We start from the raw sequence: 19,102 nt of genomic DNA on the forward strand, positions 1-19,102 counted from the left end.
AGGCCCCGTCAGCGTTTATGCCAGCAGCTTTGAGAGTTGTATGCTTATTGGTAAGCAGGAGAAGCGCTGAGTGGTCGTGGTTACGTAACATTGCACCAACGTTATCAAGGTTTATGCAATCGCGGGTCACTGGTGTGTGCTGAAGACGTCGAGCAACCTTTTGTTGTTCATTTCATACGGTGCACATTGCTTTCTAGAGCGGTCACAAATTGAGCAGTCACAACAACGGAATCAAACTGTAGATCATATATAATGCTTTGAATCAAATACTGTTAAAGGGATAGCTCACCCAAATATGACAACTCACCCTGCTCTTGTTCCAAATGTTGCATGGTGTTTTGAATGCATGGTTGTGTTTGGTTTCTTTTCTTCTCTTTCTGTAACGCGTTTCTCAGCTAGGTGTGGAGAGGAGGTTAATTAATTGCACCTGCAGCTCGTTGCCCTGCAAGCTTAAAAGATGATCAGTTGCAAGCCGCATTGAAGCTTGCTTCCAGAGTGTGGTTTATCTCCTGCCTGGTTGTGTTGTGATTATTGTCGCTGTTGTGGTAAACTAATTGAAGTTAAAATCTGTTGTAAAGCATTTGAAACCGCTTAAACTCTGCTTTTGAAACTTAACTTTGTGTTTGGCAGCCATTTTATTTATAAAACCTTTTATCTCTTACGTTCAGTTAAGGAAATAGCGTACATTTCTGTTGTTAATTCAATATTACTTTGTCAGTTTAGACAGTTTTACTCCCTAACAAAATGGAGTGCACTTCTGCTTGCTGTTTTGGACTTCCCCCACCTGAAGTCTACCGTTGCTTCACCGTTTTTGTTTCATCATTTTACATCTTTGTTAATAAATTCTTTAACTGAATTTGGTGTGTTGTTGTGAAGGCAGGGAACTTATCCACAACTCCCCCCAACCAATTAAAATGCTCACTGTCACTCTTACTCTTAGACATTCAACATCAGGGACGCAACACAAACTGTTAAGAGGTTGTTGGGTTTTTTCTGTTGAAAATGTTTTTAAAAAAGCTGAAAATCTGTAACCACTGACTTCCATTGTAGAACAAAAGAAATATTATGCAAATCAATGCTTTCCAAACACTTCAAAATATCTTATTTTGTGTTCAACAGAACAAAATACTCAAAGTACAATCATCAAAGAAAGATTTTAATCACTTATAAATATGTAGAGAAAGTTGCAATGTGAAGTCAACAAGCAGCAATCAAAATGAAGTGTAACAAATCCGTGAGACTTTTACTTTATTGAAAGACACCAAAGTTGTATTTATTTACTTTTGTATTTGGCTTTTTGACTATTGATTAGCTTATCTTTGGACTACCATATAGTAAAATGACACTAACATGGTATTGAGTATTGAAATTCGATGCTCAGTGAGACGGATTATACAGTAGATAATGGAACACGAAACACAAAAGTAACTAAAATCTGCTCAAATGCTGTGCTGATATGGTATTTGCAATATTTTTAAACACTAAAGTATTGCTTTAACTTTCCATTAAGAAATAAATAGAAAAAAATGGTAAACAAGATATTCTTCATGGTTTAGTAGTAGTATCACTCCGGAATTTAAAGGGGTAGTTCACCTAAAATTTTGAATTCTGTAAACGCAAAAGATTATATTTTGAAGTAAGTTGACCTCCAAAGTATTTGTGTTTCCTACTGCTGAAGTCAATGTTTGCAGGTTTTTAGCTTTAAAAAAAATGTTCATTTGTGATCAGCACAACCTCATTAAACCTCATGAAGGAGAGTAAACAGTGATCAAATTACAACAAGGCTAACTCGGTTAGCTGAGTTTAGTTGCAGCTGAATTTTAGCTTAAAGTGTGGTAAAACAATGGTCCATTAGTTAATGTATTTATTAACATGATTAAACATTAAGTTAAATAACATTAGTTTATGTTAAATCAGGGTGAATTAACTAATGTTTACAAACACAATTTTTTAATTTTAATAACACATTAGTAAATGTTGAACTAAAGGCTCCTACACACCTTTTCGTTTGCGTTTATCGTTAGTGTTTTACGAGACGTTTTTTCCATATTCAAACCCAAGCAATTTTCACTGGCGTCAAGCAAAAGAGTATGCAAAATCACTCCTTGACGTTAGATGGTGCTACACAACTTTAAGCTTCTGACACCCCGCTTATAACAAAGAAGAAGAGGAGGAGAGGAAGTTCACACGCTTGCTGTTAAAATTACTGGTGACTCGAAAAAGCATGGATGGTTCAAGCAGCAGCTCCAGCTCTCGCGATGAAGAAAGGATTATTGTTTCCAGTGCAATAAGCAACTAAACGTTCATATCATCTTCAATGTGCGCTCGCAATGACAGTTTTGCGCTTAAGCGCCTCCAAGTGCTGTTTACTGTAACTTTAGCAGCTCCATGCATGTGAACAAAAGTGCTGATCTGAAAGGTGGAAAAGGAGCATGAGGCGTTTTTTTGTTAATGCCTTTTTTTTGCGCCTGGCGTTTTGCATGTTGGTGTACACAATCACACTGATGGCCTTTATTTAGTCACGAGGCGTTAAACGTCGACGGAAAACGCGAGCACTAAACGTCTCGGTGTGCACAGGCCTTAAGATTAATAAGTGCTTTACAACAATATTCATACCTAATGTTAGTAAGTTTATTAACATTGACCAATAGACTATTATTCTAAAGTGTCACCATCAGTTTTAACGATACCTAATTGCTGTGATCTAATAAAATTAATTGTAATTATCAAGAACTTTTTACTTGTGTCGTATTTTCTGTGGTCATGTTTTTATTTTACAAGAAGCTGGTTAACTAGTTAACAAATAGAAAATAAGAACACAAAATAAATGTACAACAAATTTTATTAAATTGGTTTCAATTAGACTGAAGTAAGAGAAAGTTTTAGTAATTAGTGATTATTTATTTTAAGATATTGAATATTAATTTATTTGTAACTATTTTAAGCTGCATTTATACTTGCAGTATAATATAAAATAAGAATTAAGCTTACTTAAACTTATTGTGATTAAGTCAAATTAATCACTTAACTTTTTATTATTTCTGAAATCAAAAAAAGATTGAACTTGTTTAGAAACTGCTTCTTAATTTAGAAGTTTAATTATACGTTCGGTCCTTGTTGACTTCTGTCTATTATAAAATCAAACTCAACTAAATGTTCTTTGAATTGTTCACAAAAACTATGGGAAATCAAAAGTTATTATTACAAGGCATCACTAAACAATAATAAAAAAAACAACAACTTTGCAATGTTTAGTTTAAAAAGTAGGCAAAGTATTAGGCAAAATTTCAAACTCACAACTCACCCTTCAATAACAAAAAAAAAACGAGTCTTCTAGACAGCAGCAAAACAGTTATGTGAAGCTGCTTTTAGACACGCAAGACAAACTCTGATAATTACATGGCTGCATGCTTTCTGACAACTGCATAGACATATTATTCAAAATTTACAATTATAAGCCCTGATGACTATCGAAAGTGTTCGCCCTCAGACAGGCTTGACAGGTAAACCGTGGGTGTTTTTTCATTCTGCATTTAGTTTGTGTCTGACTCTTTTAATGTATTTTTTTAAAATCTATAGATGTGGCCGACCTGAGAATGCCTGACTTACAGCGTTTACACTGAAAAAGTAGTATTTTACAATCAAAAAGCTCTCAGCATTGACACATTGTTAAATCAATAGCTTATAATTTTTTGTTATCTGCATCTTTCTACCTGCTGCAAGTAAGACAGTGGGGAAATATGCTCTAGTTTCATGCTATTCTCTCTCAGGTCTTATAAAGGGTCTTATATAAAGCTTTCAGCTGGGGGCCATGGAGCTGCTCTTGTGCGTTGAGAGAGTGTGTGTTTGTGTGAGTGTCTGTGTGTGTGACGTAGGCCTTGTCGTCAGCAGCTCTGGGGATGAGTGGAGTTTACACTTTTACTCCTCCACTTTCAGCCCCTTCCCTCTTTCAGTTTTCCCTGTTCCTGCCTGATGTTCTGTTGAAAAAGAGAGCGAACACACACTGCCTGCAGACAAGGCTTTCACCAGAGAGAGAGAGAGAGAGAGAGAGAGAGAGACAGAGAGAGACACAGAGAGAGAGACAGAGAGATATCTGTATGACCTGTATATGGCACTGCAAAATGCATCTGAAAAAAGGTCTAGAATATGCAAGACAAGCATAATAATAATAATAATAATAATAATAATAATAATAATAATAATAATTATTATTATTATTATTATTATTATTATTATTATTATTATTATTATTAAGTAGTAGTAGTTGTATTAATAGTAAATAATAATAATAATAATATTAATAATAATAATGTTAATAATAATAATAATAATAATAATAGCAATGACAACTATTAATATTACTAGTAATAATACTTTATCATATATTATTTATGTTTGTTGTAATTATTAGTAATAATAATAATAATAATAATAATAATAATAATAATGACAACTATTATTATTATTATTACTAGTAGTAGTAGTACTCTATCAAATATTATTTATTTTTGTTATTGATAAAAACAACAACAACAACATTTATTATTATTATTATTTTATTATTATTATTATTATTATTATTATTACCAATTTTACAAAAATAAATATTATTTTATAAAGTATTACTTCTATTAATAATAAGTACTAGTAGTAATACTTTAATAATAAATTAACATTATTATTATCATTATTATTGTTGTTGTTGTTGTTGTTGTTGTTGTTATTATTATTATTATTATTATTATTTATTATCACTGTTATTAAATAGTATTGTTATTATTGTTATTAAATAGCAGTATTTTATTAATTTTTTTGTATTAATGGTAATACCAGTAAATATGATGTTATAAATAATAATAATAATAATAATAATAATAATAATAATAAAAATGACATTAGTAGTAGTAGTATTAGTAGTAATAGTAGTAGTAGTAGTAGTATAAAAGCACCCCCGTTTGTCCTTTTTTCAAATTTATTTAGCAGAATAAGTGTACAAAAGCAAATTATATTACTATTATCATCTTCATAACTATTATTAATAATGATATAATAATTGCCACGTCTTGCTTCACTTTTTTAAAATAAATTTTGCAGAAAAGGTGTACAAAAGCAAATTATATTATCATCATCATCATCATCATCATCATCATCATCACTATTAATAATAATAATAATAATAATAATAATAATAATAATAATATTGCCACAGCTTGGTTGTCTTTTTTCAAATTATTTTTGCAGAAGAGGTGTAAATTATTATAATAATAAAATAATGTATTGTTGTATAATATAATGACCCTTTTCAAATTAATATTTGCTGTTATTTACACTTCAAGCTTTTCTGGTATTTTCAATAAAAAGGTTCTGCACTAAATCACTATTATTTGTATTATTGTTATTATTATTATTATTACTACATTTACATTGTCATTTAGCAGACGCTTTTATCCAAAGCAACTTACAAATGAGGATTTACACAGCTATAAGAGCAACAATAAAAAATACAAGTGTTGTTGGCAAGTTTCAGGTATGTAAAGTGTAAGAAGCAAAACCGTGAAAAAAAAAAATTTTAGCCGTGGAGCCAGTGGGGCAATTGCAGATTAGGAAGGAAAGTGGAGACTAAATAATTGAGTTTTTAGTCGTTTCTTGAAGACGGCGAGTGACTCTGCCATTCTGATGCAATTAGGCAGTTCATTCCACCAACTGGGCAGATTGAATGCGAGAGTTCGGGAAAGTGTTTACTTCCCTCGTTGGGATGGAACCACGAGGCGACATTCATTCACAGAACGCAAGTTTCTGGAGGGCACATAAATCTGCAGAAGTGAGAGCAGATAAGGAGCAAAGCCAGAAGTCGCTTTGTAAGCAAACATCAGAGCTTTGAATTTGATGCGAGCAGCAACTGGCAGCCAGTGCAAATGGATGAGTAGCGGAGTGACTTGTGCTCTTTTAGGTTCATTAAAGACCACTCATGCTGCTGCGTTCTGAAGCATCTAAAGAGGTTATTACTAGTAGTAGTAGTAGTAGTGGTAGTAGTACTACTACTACTAGTAGTATCTTAATTATCATAATTACTTATAAATGTTGTTGTGGTTGTGGTTATTGGTACCTAACGCATTTTTGCAGAAGTACAAAAGCAAATTATTAATATTAATTTAATTATTATAATTATCAATTATAGATATGACCATCGTTGCCTTCCTGTTCAATTTACAACAATTAGCAGTAAAAACTTTAAATGCTAGTATGCTAGTATATCTTAGTAAATGCATCTTTCACCCACAACTAAAAATGTGGAGTAGAGAAGCCACTAAGCGTAATTCTGCAGGAATCTCCTGCTATAGGGATCAGTTTAGACAAACATGATGTCGTATGACAGCACACGTGTCTGAGAGTGTGGGCCAGGGGCTCATACGTTTCTTCATATAATATTTAAAACGGCTCTACTCTGCAGCTCTGTCAGACTGAGTGATGCCTATATGGCTCGAAAAAGAGGATAAAAAAAGGAAAATAAATACAGCACGGCACTCAGAGTGCATGAAGGACACTGATCTGGCCCTCAGCGCGAGCGTGTCAATTTTAAAACAAGATCCTCTTAAAGCACTATATTATGCAGAAACCACACAAGAGCAGAGGAGAACTATTGCTCAATTACAGCATGTCAAAACCTTACTGATTAAACATGTATTAACATTTTTTAACAGAATATATTACAATTATTAAATATTTTAACAGCTACAAAAATGTCCATCTATTTGTCTATCTATCCATCCATCCATCCATCCATCCATCCATCCATCCATCCATCCATCATAATTGTATCTAATTAATTATACATTTATTTAATGAAAACAATTTAAATTATTATTATAAAAAATATTAATTTAAACAATTAAGTCAAAATGAAAAGTAATTATAAACTAAAAATTAAACTCTAAACATAAATAAATGTAAATAAACTAAACAATAATAAATGTGTTACGAGTACCAAAAATACAAAAATGTAAATATGTACTTATAAATATATTTTAGAACAATTTCTAATATTTTTCACGATATAAAGTAGGACTTCATACAGGTTTATATAGATGCCTTTTCCATTTCAGAATGGGGGATCTTTAAAATAAAAAATATAAACTATGACAAGACCAAAAAAAACGCAATTAAATAATTTTAATTAATATTTAAACTATTAATTATTAATAATAAATTATGCATATATTATTTACAGATTATATATTATTTACAACAAATAAATAAAAAAACAAAGTAGTAATAAAAGAATATTAATGAGACCCCTAGTTCACTGAATGTGACGCAGTCAACAAAACGTCGCAAATTTTTTGCAATCCTGCAGAATTCTTGATTTAAACTCAAAAGTTCACAAAAAAATCTTATAACATGAGATTCTAAACATCAAATTCCAAACCACATAATCAAAATATATTTACTTCAGTTTGCAATAAATTGTTCTACATGACTTATAGACGTTGCATACGCAGCGCACGTGATGTTTTTGAGTGTCTCTCAAAAAATGATGGGTCACCTGTGCCCTCACAATCATTACATTACATGGAGAGGGGGCGGTGGAGTTTTTAGCTTGTGCAGTAAGCAGACGCGGATGAAGCGCGAGTGATTTCCATGTGAAATCATAGCAAAGATGAGATAGACATCTTGAGGCGCGAATTGTTTTGTGCGTTTGATACGCTTTAGACTGCAAAAAAAAAAAAAAAAAAAAGTTGGAGCAAATGGAGCAATGGAACAGACAGGAGATGAGATTGGTTCAAGGGTGACAGCCGCTAGACGTGACAGTGCTTTATATGTATGGTTGGTATTACGATGAGCGATAAATCGATACATTATTTCATTTAACTCTTTCTCAGCACTTAACATGAGAAAATGCTTCCATGCCATTGACGAGTTTTATGGCAATCCGTGTTTTAGGTGTATTACGGTAGAGGAAGCCCTATTGCATGTCCTATGTGTGACATGTCAGATGCTCCTGGGGGAGTGAAATCTGAGAAAAAGTAAGATGGTGGATAAAAATAAGAGTTATACAACCTTCCTTTGCCTCAATCCCTACTGTTTTAGTTCTTGTCTTGACAAGAGACTAATAAAAAGAAGCTTTATTTTTATTATTTGTGTCAATGTGTCAGATTGCACACCTAACATAGTAGGCTACCTAATACAGTAAATACATATATATAGAGAGATTTTTTTTTTAAGTCGGTAAAAAAAAAAAAAAACACCAAAAATTGTGAAAAACTAGGGGTCTGATAAATATAAGTCAATGTAGGAGGACAACATAACACTTAAAAATGCTGAGTTCCACAAAATCAATTTGAAAAGAATTAAGTTAAATAAGTCATTTTTTACAATTTTAAGTCGATTAAACAAACCAATTACGTTGTTCCCTAAATAAACTCAATAATTGTGTTTCAGGTCATTTTAAATAAGTAGTCATAACTATTTTTTTTGAGTGTTACAGAACTATATTTTGGAACAATTTAAAATATTTTTTTCATGCTATAAAGTAAGTCTTCATAAACAAGATCTCTATATAGAAGTCTTTTCCATTTCAGGACTAGGCATCCTCACGAGGATGATCATATTTGGCAGTCCATTGCAAAGCCCTGCATTACTACAAAGTAAAGGTTTTATAAATATAACATATTCAAATATTTCATTCAAGTCTTATGAGTCCCAAAAGAATAAACTAGAAACAACAGTATCCTTTAACTTCCCCCTTTAAAATGATAAGTTATTATTAAAACTGATAACATCTTCTCCCCCACAGTATTCACTTTAAAAAATTTATAATAATAAAAAATAAATATATAATTCATTTCTTTCCTTCTTGTTTGCAAAAACAAGACCACGCATGGATTTTTAAATCTGTAAGCATGATTAAAAATAAATAATAAATAATTAAGTACTCATACTGTCACACACACACACACACACACGCATGTATAAATAAAAGAGGATTTTAAGAATGAGGTCTGTAACAAATCTGCTTGCATTAGCAGAGCTTTAAATGGAAAAACAGAAAGGGGCATCACTTGTATTTAACCCTCAAATGCACTACTTTTTCCCCTTTTGTTTCCTTCACACCACGTCAAAGCGCTCATGTTGTTGGAAGGTTTGCGAACATAGCTGAACTCCGGCCGGAGCGAGGAATGGCCGCTGTTTTATTGAGCTGGGCTTAGAATGCATTCACCTGAGGGAAATCCCGCACTGCACCACAACACAAAACACATTTAAGAAAGGTCACAACCCACCGTTTAAGGGGATTTATTCTGGAGTTTTCCAGCATATTCCCTAGGACCCCATCGGCCCCCCGCTTTTGCAGCTGCGCAACAGCATGAGTTAAACCTAGCATTAACATAATTCTGTAGACACACTTATTAAAAGTCAAGACTCTGGCCAATTATGTAACATGCGCCCCACATTCTATATGCAGCGAGTCACTTATGTCAGAAATACAGATGCTAATATGAGGGGTTCTACTGAGACCCTGTTTTAAGACATGACATTAAGAAGTGTTCAGTTTAAATGCATCATACACAATGATTTACTGTGGTACCAAAACTACACTCTCAGAAATAAAAAGTAAAAGAGCTGTCACTGTGGTGGTACCTTTTCAAAAAGTAGACATTTGTACTTAAAGGGTGCATATTGGTAGCTCAATGGTATGTATTAGTACACTTTTGTACTTTGTATGTACTAATATGTACCCTTGAGGTTTTATTAAGGACACTAAAGTTACAAACATGCACCTTTTAAAAAGGTACCACCCCAGTGACCATTGTACCATTGTTTCTGATTGTAGGGGTTGTGACCCTAACAAAGGATCAAAGATTTATGAGGGTCTCTATAGTTTGAGTGTTACAAATAAAACCGATACCAATTTGATAATAAAGCAAACTATTCACCTGAGGTAATTACCTTCCAGCATTAGGAAGATTTCAGCATTTCCGTTTCTCTACAAACACCACCTACTGTCAGAAAAAGGATTTGCATTTTTATTAAGATCGCCTGTAGCTTTTGTTCACACAAAAGCTTAAGTTAGAGCTTTTATGCACTTTTGCAAATTTGAACATCGGAAATCTTAGTAGACCATGCTTTTTTCATAAAGTTGAACCAATTTACCCAATTGTTCATTTAAAATCTGAAAATCACTGGTAATTTATTGCATATGTTTGAAAACAAACAGCACATCGATAATTAACAGAACTATATATGAATTTATACTTTAAGTTCACCAAATAAAAAATGAAATAGGTCAAATACTTAAAGCATAAATATATAGTGGTAATTTTTAGACTAAATTAGCTGTGTAGGGGAACTTAAGTATTTTATTGTTTGTTCCACATCACTTAAGTGATTTTCAGAGATTTTATGAAGGCAGCACATTATATATTTTTCCAGCCATAACAAAAGAAATGGAGTACTTTTAAAGTGTACAAAAACAGAAATAGACAGACAGATCAACAGATTTTGCCGACTCTGATAGCTGCATATGTAGTCTATATTCCAAATGCTGTAAGCTTGTGCTAAAACAAGTGAGAGAACATTTGCTTTTACCTTTTTCGCCTTCAAATTAAACTTGAGATTACAAACAGTAAGATTTGAAGCTCTTCTGGCCCGTATGTTTCAAACACCAATATCATGTAATGTTTAAGAATGAGAATAGTAGGTCTTTAGAGGCAGTTTGAATCCATTTGACCACAATCTGAGTATGCATTTGTTTTAGTTTTTTTTTTTTTTTTTTTTTTTTTTGTTTCATACTGTTCAGCCTTTTTTTTATGTGGTGTTCACCAGGGATTTATTTTAGCCCCTATTCTTTTTTCCTTCTATATACTTCCGCTGGGTTCTATTTTTAAAAAAACATGGTCTGTCTTTCCACTGTATGACACTCAAATTTACCTGCCACCAATACTGAGTTCAATTGGGTTGGAGACAAGCATGTCTTGCTTGTTGGATGTGAAAGCCTGGTTGTCTTTGAACTTTCTAGATTGTATTGAGAATAAAACTGAAATAATTGTGTTTGGCCCATCAAATTCTTCTAGGACACCAACAGTAAATCTTGGTATATCAAGCTTTTTTGTGAAGTCTTTAAAATAAATCTGGGTATTATCTTTCTATCTTAAGATTGAAACCGATAAATGCAGTGGTCAAATCCTGCTTTTTTTTAGCTTTGACTCTTAGAAACAGTCAAACCTATTCAAAAACTGAAAAATATAATTAATGCTTTTATTACTTCTATGTTGGACTACCGTAACTCACTACATTTTGGGATTAATCAGACAACTCTATCCCGTTTACAGTTAGTTCAAAATGCTGCTGCAAAGCTTTTAACCGGTACAAAATACATGACCACATTACACCAGTCATATGCTCTTTACGACCGTGTCACTTTAAAATTCTTCTCTTGGTTTTTAAAATCACTAAATGGTTTGGCTCCTTCCTATCTGTCAGACCTATTGACTGAACAAAAGCCTGGTTGGTCTCTTCGGTCATCAAAACAGAGATTATTATGCATTCCTAATGCTGAGATCAGACTGCATGATTTTCAAAGTAGTCGTGTCACGGATGTTTTTTACACTGCATGACTATCTGGGCTAGCATTGTCACTGCTTTGTTTACACTGCAAGATGGATCAGCGACAGGGAGTTCAACACTGCATGACTTTACAAAAGGAGAATCGGTGGCAACTTTAGCTGTAGGTGATCGCTGATGTTATTTTTAGTCAAAACTCTTTTCACACAGCGTGATTTGAATCGACGACTGCTTCAGATATTTAGCATGCCAAATATCTTTGATAGTGCACATTGTGTGATTGTTACTCACTTGAACGAGCACCGATTTGCCTGTGATCTCCAGCATTTGTTGGGAATTTCTCAAAACCTGTCGGTCTGCAGTCTAAACTCAGCATAAGTCGAGACTGAAATGCAGCGGTGACCGTGCTTTCGCAGTAGCTGGTCCTACATTGTGGAATGCTCTTGCCCCCTTTGTTAGATCTATATCATCTCTGTCTGTTTTTTAAATCTAGGTTGAAAACGTACCTTTTCAATTTGGTATCTTATTCTTGAGAATTGATTGTTTTAGCTATAATTTCATAACTTTCTCTTTGCGATTTATGTTGTGCAGCACATTGGTCAATCTTTGGTTGTGTTTAATAGTGCTATATAAATAAAATTGACAGTTTATATCTGTTTTAGTGTCCTCTACTTGGGATCAGATCAATGAAAACACAAAACACCAGGTGTAAACAGGGCCTAAGTGTAAAGCAAAAGCTCGTCTCTTTAAGTGGAGGACCTATATTTTTCCACCACTGTAAAAGCTCACCTTGATTTGCCTTTTCCGAGTGGATATAATTTCCCATGCATTAGATTACCAGACCCTTATTACCTCTGCCTTTAGGCCTGTGCGGCTTTCTCTCGCTCCCTTCACATCCAGAAAAGGCTGTGGGCATATTGTTCGTTTAAATCCAACAGACCTCAATCTTCCTGTAACTCTACAGCTTAATGGTGCCATTGGAATATATTAGGCTCCATTATGTACCCCAATATAAAGCACTTGTGAAAGATTGCACCAAAATCTCGTTGCTCGGAGCCTCTGAACTTCTGGCGGCGGCAATAGTGGGAATCTGACTAGCGGTGCCGATGGGATGGCCTTTTGCTGACCTCATATAAGAGTTTTGACCAATGAGAGCGAAATCTAATAACAATCAATGCTCGCTGTGCATGAGGTAAGAATCCTATTTGACATCTGACTTAAGTGAGATCTGCAGTTTATGGGACAAACCTGACATATTTGGGAACAATCATGTTCTGGTGATTTTAAAGAAGACAAGAGTTCCAACCAAACGTTTTTTCCCTTTTAATATTCCGTTTACTCTGATGTTTCTGCAGTGAAGACTGTTGTTGTGAATTCTGCTACTTATACTTGTCACCAAGGTAACGTTATCTAGCTGGGTGGCAAAGACGAAGCAGTCTTAAAACTGCACAAACATTTGTTGAAAGCTGTACATGAAACAACACTTTTAAATGACATTTAGATTGTACAAACATAACCACACACAACTTGACATATATGAAGATGCATACAATGGTAAAAATGTGATTTTTGAAAGTTAAATAAAGATAGAAAAAACAACAGTGGTTAGAACAATAAGAGGGTATGTTATAGAATGGCAGACAGATACCATTAGATAAAATGACAGATAGGCTGAATGATAATATAAACAACTGACAAATAAAATAGACGACTGACCAACAGAACGAACAAACAGTCAAATAGAACCAATTAGAACCAATTAAGGACTGATTAAGGACATAAAAAACAAAGAAGGGCTATAAGATATATAGTTTGAGCATCAATATAGCAATGTGTGCATCTAAAATAGTCACGTCGCAGGATTAGATTTCTCAGTAAAGATAAAAAGATAAAAGTAATATTAAATATTATTACCTTAAAACATTAATGTTATTTTACATTCGATCGTTCAATTTCTGTACTTAATTACTGCTTGCTTATTTAAATATATTATATTTTATGCAAATGCACTGCGTGAAAAAAGACTTAGTCTTTTCCAATAAAATATCGCAATGCCAGATTTTTCCAACATCGTGCAGCCCTACAAACAAGTAACCAATAGATAAAATAAACAAATAACTAATAGACAGAACAAATAAACAACCAATAAAAGGAATAAAAAATGAATGCAAGATACATGTATAACAAATGAATGACCAACCAATAGAGAGCACATAGATAGACAAAGTACGACTGATAGATAGAACAAACAATAAACAGAATGACCAATAAAACTTTTGTCTGGTAGATAGAAGGACCGAACTATAAATAGAAAGAATGAACAGGAACAAACTGGAACGAAAGGGACGAACGGAACGAAACGAAAACAAAACGAACGAAATGAAGGAAACGGAAGAAACAACCAAAACTAATGAAACAAACAGAACAAAATGAACAGCCTCAAAATAGAAAGAATAAGTGACTGATAGATAGAACAAACAAACAACTGATCGATCGATAAAACAAACCACCAAAAGATGGAAACAAACAATCTGAAAAAAACGACAGAAGGAACGGCCAATTTATAGAATGACTGCACATCCAATAAATAAAACAATTTAATGACCAATAGATAAACAACTGACAAAATAATAGATGGATGGTAGACATGGAGAACAACAGAATGTAAGAAAAACAAAAATGATAAAGGATAAGTAAACAATAAACATTGTCTATATACTATTTATTTATATTATATAAAATCTTGCAATACAACAAAATACATTTTTCGTCGGCCAGAAGAAACTAATTCCTTATTGCCGAACTGAAATAGAGACACTATCCTCACTTGTGAGTTACTCACAAGTTTGAGTGGGTGGGATTTATTTGCACTATGGGATTCAATTTGAGAGAAGATGGATGGGATTGCCTGATTGTGAGCTAGTGTGTATGTGCGCGCAGGGGCAGAAAGAAGACCTTGCTCCATCCTCTCTAGCTGTTTAGTCAGAGAGGTTTAAAGCCCCTCAGTAAAGCATGGCCAGTTATTCACGGAGCCCCACGCACTCTCAGAAAGAGGCTTTTACAGATGCTGGGTGGCATGACAGCTCAGTGAAAATGAGCCCTGAATGTTCTAGAATGCAAAGCAAGTCTGGCCAATCACCATGCTGCTAAGCCCTGCCTGATTTGAGAATTATTTTTAAATGACCTTTTAATACATTCCTGAAAAGGTTGGTGACTGAACTTCTTATGATGTTTATAAAGACAAATTATGATGCAAATCAACGGAATTGCTATTTTATGACACATGTAAGGTTGCTATTATTGTAGCATGAAGAACATGGTTGAAGAACATGTAAGCTTGGGCTAGATTATTTGAAGGTGATTTTTGAAAGTGTATTTTGTCAGTAAAGGCAGTTTTAGCTCCAATCCCAATTCTATCTTTTTACCCTTACCACTTCAAAATGTACCCATAACAATGCATTTACAATGTGGCCATATTTATCTAAACACACAAAAACAACATTAACATTATACCAGACACTGTAAAAAAATGCTCATTCTATGTGCAGTCATACTGCCATTGTAGATGGTGTATTCTGGGAAATTTTTGTACCCCTTGGTTAAGGGTGGTCCTGAAAAATCTCAGTTTCAAGGGCTGTCTAGTCCTTCCCCTTCGCTCTACACTTTTAATTTAAAGACAACTGCGACATCCCTAAACCTTCATGTAAACGTGCAAAATGAGGTGTAGGGGTAAGTGGAAGGACTAAGAAGTAGAATTGGGCCTTAGTGTAACTCCAGCATGAGATTCAGATGAAGGTGCATTTACGTCACCGAATAGTCAAATCGAAGTCATTTGTCATGTCTCAGTATTACGACTGTATGTTTTAAATGTTGCATATGAAAATACCACATTTGAAAAGTTATTTTTTTTCTACAACAATTACTTTATTCGTGTCTTTGAAATAAATCTTGCTCTGAAATAATTCAGCATTCATGTGATTGTTACCCTGAACAGAATGAAATCAAATTATAAATCTTCTGTTTATAATGCATCCCTATAGTAATTTTCTGGGCTAATTCATATTTGGAGTTTACACACAAGAAAACACCCTTGCTTCCTACTGAACACACAACCGTGCTTCCCATACAAAATGTGCATGACAGTTGCAGGTATGATCATGTTAACAAATTCATTTCGATTACTCCCGCAGCACTTAGCCTGCCAGACTTGGTTATGCTACAGAAAACCTACTGATCTTAAAGGTAATGTGATGTTTAAGCGAAGGTCATTCTCTATCATCCAACAAACAATTCACTAACACTGCAGTTTGGCACTCACTATGTGATGACATAGTTTTACCCTCAATTTCAGTGTGTATGTTAATGGAAAAAAAGGAGTCCATTTAACATGCAGTTAAATGAGGACTCTCCTTTGCTAATGAATACACTATATCAGGCCTCAAGAACCACCAGAGAACTCAAAATTTAACTCTGTGCTGTATATCTCATTAAAAAGTGAGTCAGTCAATTTGACGTGAGAAACCTTCAACATATCCACAGAGGTGCGTCAGCTGTCAGTTAAGATAAGTTTGGAGCAAAACAACACGCTATTCTGAAACAAGAAATGTGATCACTCATGATGATTGCTGGAAAAGCAAGTTTATAACTGACAGATGAAATCTGTAGGAATGTGCATTTATAAGAGGGCGTCAGGTCAGTGCCTTCTGCTTTTAAAACTGCAATCCAGATTAGATTAGAGAGTTCAACTCGAACTAGATTCATGAACAAATTTTTTCATATATAGTCTCAATAAATTGGACTCATTGCAATGGTTAACAAATCAAACATTTCTATGTCACTCATAAATGTGCAGAATAGTGTTTTTTTTTAACAATTGACAGTAAGTAATGTGTATGGCGCATTTATTGTGTATGGCTATACACCCAAAGCGCTTCACAATTATGAGGGGGGTCTCTCCACACCACCACATCTGTGCAGCATCCACTCGGATAATCCGACAGCAGCCACAGGACAATGGCGTAAGTGCACTTATCACACACCAGCTATAGATAGAGTGGAGAGACAGTTGTGGAGTCAATTCGGTGGATGAATGGGAGGCCATGATGGGTAAGGGCCGATGAAAGAAATTTGGCCAGGACACCGGAGTTACACCCCGACTCTTTACGAGAAATGCCATAGGATTTTTACCACAGAGAGTCAGGACCTCAGATTAACGTCTTATCCGAAAGATGGTGCTCACTGACAGCTTTAGTCTACCATGTATTTTAAATCAGCAACGTCTTTATTATTGTCTTTCGACTCTTTAGAACAGTCACACAAGTTGAGAAAACAACAGAGCAAATAAATAAGTGGAATTTTAATTTGAGTGAACCGTCTCTTTATTTTAACTGCATAAGCTTTTAATCCGGGCTGGAACATTCTAACACACATAGAGAGGTTTAATGAAGGTCATTAGTTTGCAAACAATAGCCATTACAAGAGTGCTGGAGCAGGAGGCAGGAGGGATGACATTTTCTCCATCTCTTCGGAGTGGATTGTCTCGAGCTCAGCCAATCCATCACAGGAAAAAAAAAACAACTAAGACAAATATCATTAACCATCCACTGGCCCTCAAATATTACATTACAGACAGTTAAAATAAAGTGGGGAGGATTGTGAGAAGACGACAAAGACCACTGAGAACAAAACCAAAAAACCGGAACAGAATAGAGAGAATGAAACAAGCAAAGACAGGAGATAGTAAAATTATACATAAACATCTAAATTGTTGAACGTGTTTTCCAACAGCTGTTCAGAGTTTGACTATCACGTGAATGATAGTGGATAGAGAGCCCAGGTTAGTGTAACAACTAATCTCCTCTAGAATAAATTCCTGGAAATTGAAATGGAATTGAAAGCAAGCATCTGTTCATCCCACCTCAAGGTCATCAAGGTCACTGGTAATTTCACCTGGCCTAAGCAGATTGATTCAGAGTCATGAAGGAAAATAATAACAGTAAATTATTAAAATATAATGCAGTGGAGAAGTAGGTGGAGAAATTAAAAAGAGAAATGGTATAATCTTAAAAATCTGCATTAAAAAGACTCATGCAAGCCTAAATACTTGCAAAGCAGGACAACTGTAAACATAGGGTATTTTTTTGCAATTGATTGGACACTGAAAATCCCAAAGTCTGTCTGATTTACCCAATAATGCATTTCCAGAAATGTACAACAACTTTCATATTTATGTTAAATGTGAAAGCGTCTCCAGGGCACAGCTAGATTTATGGAAATGAATCAATGAAATCAGGTCATGCATTCCGTGCTGCTTCACGTATTTATTTTTAAAGTGGGTTAAATGTAGCTGAATGCCACATTTCCTATGCGAAGGTTTCCCACCTTTTTCCAACATTTGCTGTGAAGGATTTTAGATACTGATTTTACAGTACAATACATCAGTAGGGTAGTATTGGTCCTCTCTAGCGAATTGGACAAGGGAAGCAGGCTGACCTACATGCAGCAGACCCTATATCCCAGATAGACTGGCAAACCCTGAGGCTACCATCCTGCCCTCACTCGCCCACTTACTGACAAGACCCAACCCGCCAAAGTGGGTCGCTGGTGCCGATACATAGCAGACCTCTCCCTGCGTCCCTCAGCCCGGGGCGAGTATAGCTGGCAAGCTTTGCCCTCTCCGCCTGCATAAAATCATTCCAAAAGGCCCGAAGTTTAGAAGGAGGGGGAGTCATCGTCCCCACTATATGCATGGTGTTCTGGGTCAACGTCACAGCGAAAGAGTGGAATGGCCCAAATGATGGTGGAGGCCTGCCAATGGCCACCCACAATCTCACACTAAGAGGTGTAGTCCACAGACACAAACAAATATACATTACACATTCTAGCACGCATAGGTCATAATTCACAAGAGGGTTAGCCCGTGGGTCACATGTGTGGATGGATTTGAATAATGTCCCCAGACACTTGTCGCTTTACGCAACGGGGTCACAAATCCCTCAAAGTGCCCTACTTAGTTTCAAGGCGTCACCACAAGCTATGGGTGTCATTCACAAAGACATTCACAATCACACTCTCGCTGTCACACATACACAGTGGCGTGTCAAAATGCCAGCCATCGGTTGCCTGGGGTGCCGTGCTGTTTAGCACTGCTGTTCAATTCTATGACATCTGCTGTTACAAGCGTGAGATGCAACCTTTCTGCAAGCACCTCTTTAAAGTACCTTTCACCTGCTGGCTAACATTGGGTGAAAGCCAACATGCCCAAGGTTTGAGAGAGTGATTACAAGGCAAAGCTTTAAAAGAGCAGTGCTTAGCAGCTCTCTCTGTAGAGGAAATGCTTTAAAATGGTGAGCCCTATTCTCTTAGAGGGAGGACCATCTTAGCTTCCTATGCATGACAGGGGAGATATTTTAATCTTGGAAGGGAGGATAAAAGAGAGGGAGAAAGTGAGAGTGTCACACCATTGGCCCAGCTTTGCACAGTACAGAGACTCCCTCTGCTGCATCCAGAGGAAGCTTAATCCATCTGAAGAGAGCAATAGCCT

The 19,102-nt window shown here is 35.0% G+C and overlaps 1 protein-coding gene across 2 annotated transcripts in view; it reads right to left on the bottom strand.

Moving 5' to 3' along the window:
* snd1 (staphylococcal nuclease and tudor domain containing 1) overlaps positions 1 to 19,102 on the bottom strand; it is a 297,580-nt gene that overhangs the window by 118,123 nt on the left and 160,355 nt on the right. The gene's annotated exons all lie outside the window — the stretch shown is intronic.

This window comes from Danio rerio, chromosome 4 (assembly GCF_049306965.1).
Source record: "Danio rerio strain Tuebingen ecotype United States chromosome 4, GRCz12tu, whole genome shotgun sequence".
NCBI lineage: Eukaryota > Metazoa > Chordata > Actinopteri > Cypriniformes > Danionidae > Danio > Danio rerio.